Source organism: Sinocyclocheilus anshuiensis, unplaced genomic scaffold, assembly GCF_001515605.1.
Source record: "Sinocyclocheilus anshuiensis isolate Anshui unplaced genomic scaffold, SAMN03320099.WGS_v1.1 scaffold30, whole genome shotgun sequence".
Classification (NCBI taxonomy): domain Eukaryota; kingdom Metazoa; phylum Chordata; class Actinopteri; order Cypriniformes; family Cyprinidae; genus Sinocyclocheilus; species Sinocyclocheilus anshuiensis.
The window spans coordinates 370,285-373,582 of NW_015542336.1; the positions used below are offsets into that span (position 1 = coordinate 370,285).

General features: G+C 51.5%; 1 pseudogene; it reads right to left on the minus strand.

Moving 5' to 3' along the window:
- Window positions 1-3,298, minus strand: part of LOC107691094 (E3 ubiquitin/ISG15 ligase TRIM25-like) — a 7,746-nt pseudogene that overhangs the window by 2,681 nt on the left and 1,767 nt on the right.

Genomic DNA, 3,298 nt, shown 5'->3' on the forward strand with positions numbered 1-3,298 from the left:
TGCGGGAACATGACCATCGCGATGTTGCGGTCCAGATACCTCCTCATCAAACGGGGGGGTATCCCCCTTGCCATGCCCCGCTCTAGCTCCTCCGGTTCTCGGAGGGCTACTTTGGTTCATGGTCAGGGAGACCTGAGGATCACGGTGAGAGCTTCCCCGTCGAGTACGTCTCCGCGGGCCTCTCATTCCTCCAGCACATCGCACCACCCGGTGTTCCCGGACTAGTTTGCAGGATCCTCGGACAGGGCGGGGCCCAGCAGCTCGTGCGGAGCACAGGCGGATGACAGGATGTCGATCGCTGCATCGGAGGGCGAGCTAGGCTCTGGAGATGATGATTCGGCTGCGCTGCCTCCGTCAGGAAGAGTGGCGTTGCCCGAGTCAGATCCACAGCTGACTGCTATGCTTCCCCGGGCCGCCGAGAGTGTCGGGCTGCACTGGAGGCCTCTTCCTTCTCCCGAACGCTCGAGGCTGGTCGATTGGTTCCTGGGGGCACAGGCCGGTCGTCGGCAGCCGCCTCCGGTTCCATTCTTCCCAGAAGTGCATGAGGAGGTTACTAAGTCTTGGAAGGCACCTCCCTCTGTCTGCTCGTCGCAGAGGGCGCCCTCCTGCGGCCTCTACCTCCGCTCCGGCACGGCCACAGCAGCAGCCTTCACAACGGTCACAGCGTGGAGCTGGCCGCAGGAAACCGGCGCAGCCCGCCTCCGCCCCTGCCAAGCCCGTGGAGCGCCAGGGCAGGCGGCGTCCCTGAGATGGGCGACCCGGAGCCCTTGGATCCTGTATGATTCGTTTTCTTAAAATGTTAGTGTGTTATGAGGCCTCTATGGAGACCTTCTCTCTTCAGATACTATAAGTGTTGTAGGCCTCCTTTCAGTTCTGTGAGTCATTCCTCCACTTTCTGTGTATAGCTGAACTTAGGTAGCCTGTGTTTTGCGTTCTGGCTTTCAATTTGGGGTAGTAAGGCCCTCTGTGAGCCTCCTCCATTTGAAAGTCTTGGGTAGTAGGCCCTCTAGTCTGAGCCTCCCCTCCCTTTCCAGGGATTTTTTGGGTTGTACGGCCAGACTGGCTTCCTCAATTAGGTCTCTCTCTCTCAAGTTGCAAGGCTTGCAAGCTCCTTGATGATCGGTACTCCCTCGCCCCTGAGGTGGTGGCAAAGTGTACCCTGCTCCCTGTACTCTTGCTCCATAGGGTTTTTTGTGAGTACATCTCTGTCACAAAACTATGGCTCCCTAGGCTTCTTGTGATAGCAGTTTTTTGAGTTCTTAGGCTCTTTCTGGGCTTTTTTTTCAAACTGCTCTCAGCTAAAGTTCTCATACTGCAGTATCACATTGCTAGGCTTCCGTAAGACTCCCTGATAGACTGCTTTCAGGAAGTCTTGAACATCAGGCTCCCCTAAAAAGAAGGTTGCCTCCCATGATTGTCAAGACCTTTGAGCTCTGCGGTACAGTGATGTCAAGTTGTTAGGCCCTTGGGCCTCCTTGATAAACTGCCCTCAAGGTCAGGTCTGACAGTACTCCCTTCACTCCAGGAGTGTTGGTTTGTATTCCACTCCCTAAGACAGTGAGTATCATAGTACTCCCCTTGGTTTAGAGGGTCGTTACATTGAGTACTCGCTCCTTTGAGCTTTATTAGACAGTAGTGTCAGGTTGCTAGGCTCTCTCGAGCCTCTTTAATATACTGTCTTTAAGGTTGTCCTCTAGGTGGCCTAGAGCTCTTTTCTGCAGTTGTGTCAGGTTGCCGGGCTCTATGTGAGCCTTCCTGGACAGGGTTCTCTGGAGGTCGAACTTGGCAGTACTTCCCTCACTGTACAGGGTTCTTTTATGAGTACACCACTCCCTAGAGCCCTTTTTCTACAGCTCCATTCTGTGGCTGTTTTAGGTTGTTAGGCTTTCCGTAAGCCTCCCTCATAAGCCATCCTTTAGGTGAACTGATCACACTCCCTTGTTTATAAGGATTGTGGCACTGAGTGCTTACTTCTGAGAGCTCTAATTTCACCATAGGTTGAGCATGGATATTGCTCCTCTTGCTTAGAGAACACCCCGCTCCCTAGAGTGTACTTAGTATTCCTTTCACTTCAGAGAGTTGTTATGCAAAGTACTCCACTCCCTAGAGCTCTGTGATGCAGGTAAGTCAGGCTGTTAGGCTCTCTGTGGACCTCCCTGATGAGCCGCCCTTAGGGCTGAGCTTGGCAGTACTCCCTCGCTTCAGATGGTTGTCGTATTGAGTACACCGCTTCCTAAGTTGGTGAGCATAATAGTATTCCCCTCACTTTAGAGGGTTGTTTAGAACTCTCAAGAGCTCTACCATGTGCACAGGGTTCAGTACTCATCTCGATTTAGATTCAGTACTCATCTCAATTTAGAGAGTCATTATGCTGGGTATTACACTCCATCAAGCTCTGTCCTGTGGTCAGGCTCTCTTGCCTCCCTTTAAGCTGCCTTATATGAGCTTTGGTTTTGGTCAAATGAAGGCTCTATGAGCCTCTTTGAGAGCTCCATGCTATCGAGTTGAAGGATTCTCTGTGAAGCACCTTAGTTTGCATACTTCCTCTCTGTGACCAGTGGGAAGTGTCAAGTCAGAGACTCTGCCCCAGGCAGACAGATTGTTGGCTATTCTGTAGTCTCCCTGGGAGTTAGGGGTAAACGCAGTAAGTCCACCTAGGTGACAGGCTGGGATCTGGTAGAAATGGTAAGACCCAGATGTCTGGTCTAATCTCCTTGAAGGAATCATTTTATGTATTATTCTAAGCATTTGAGCTCTGGCCTGGGGATCTGCTCAGTCACTAGTAGATAAGATCTGGGTATGTAGCTCAGGCTTTTGGCTGAAGGGTATAATGTCACTGACAACTGCTGATGCATCTGAGGGGCAGCTCCGTTGGTTACACTGTGGAGTTGGTGCTTAAGTGCTCACCTTCAGAAAATATGGCACATATTCCCCTTAGCATGGCAGAGTGGGCATTTCATTCCCCATAGTGACTTATAAAGGACGCAGTGTGAATGGGACCTTCTCAGGTTACACATGTAACCATGGCTCCCTGAGAGGGAACAAGATACTGTGTCCCCTCGCCATGCCTTGAAGATGTCTGCTTTGTCTCCTTCAAAGTGAGCTCAGATGAGGTCATTTGTCCTGTCTGGTCCAGAATCTGACCCTGAAAGACCCTGAGGTTAGGTGTGGTGGGAGCTTTCATGCACTTGCACTTCAACCCCTATAGCTGGACCTTTTTTTGGCTGTTTCAATCTGTGGACAGAACTCCCCGATGATGGTCTGGCTCAAGGTTGACTTCAAGTGTGTTACCTTGGTC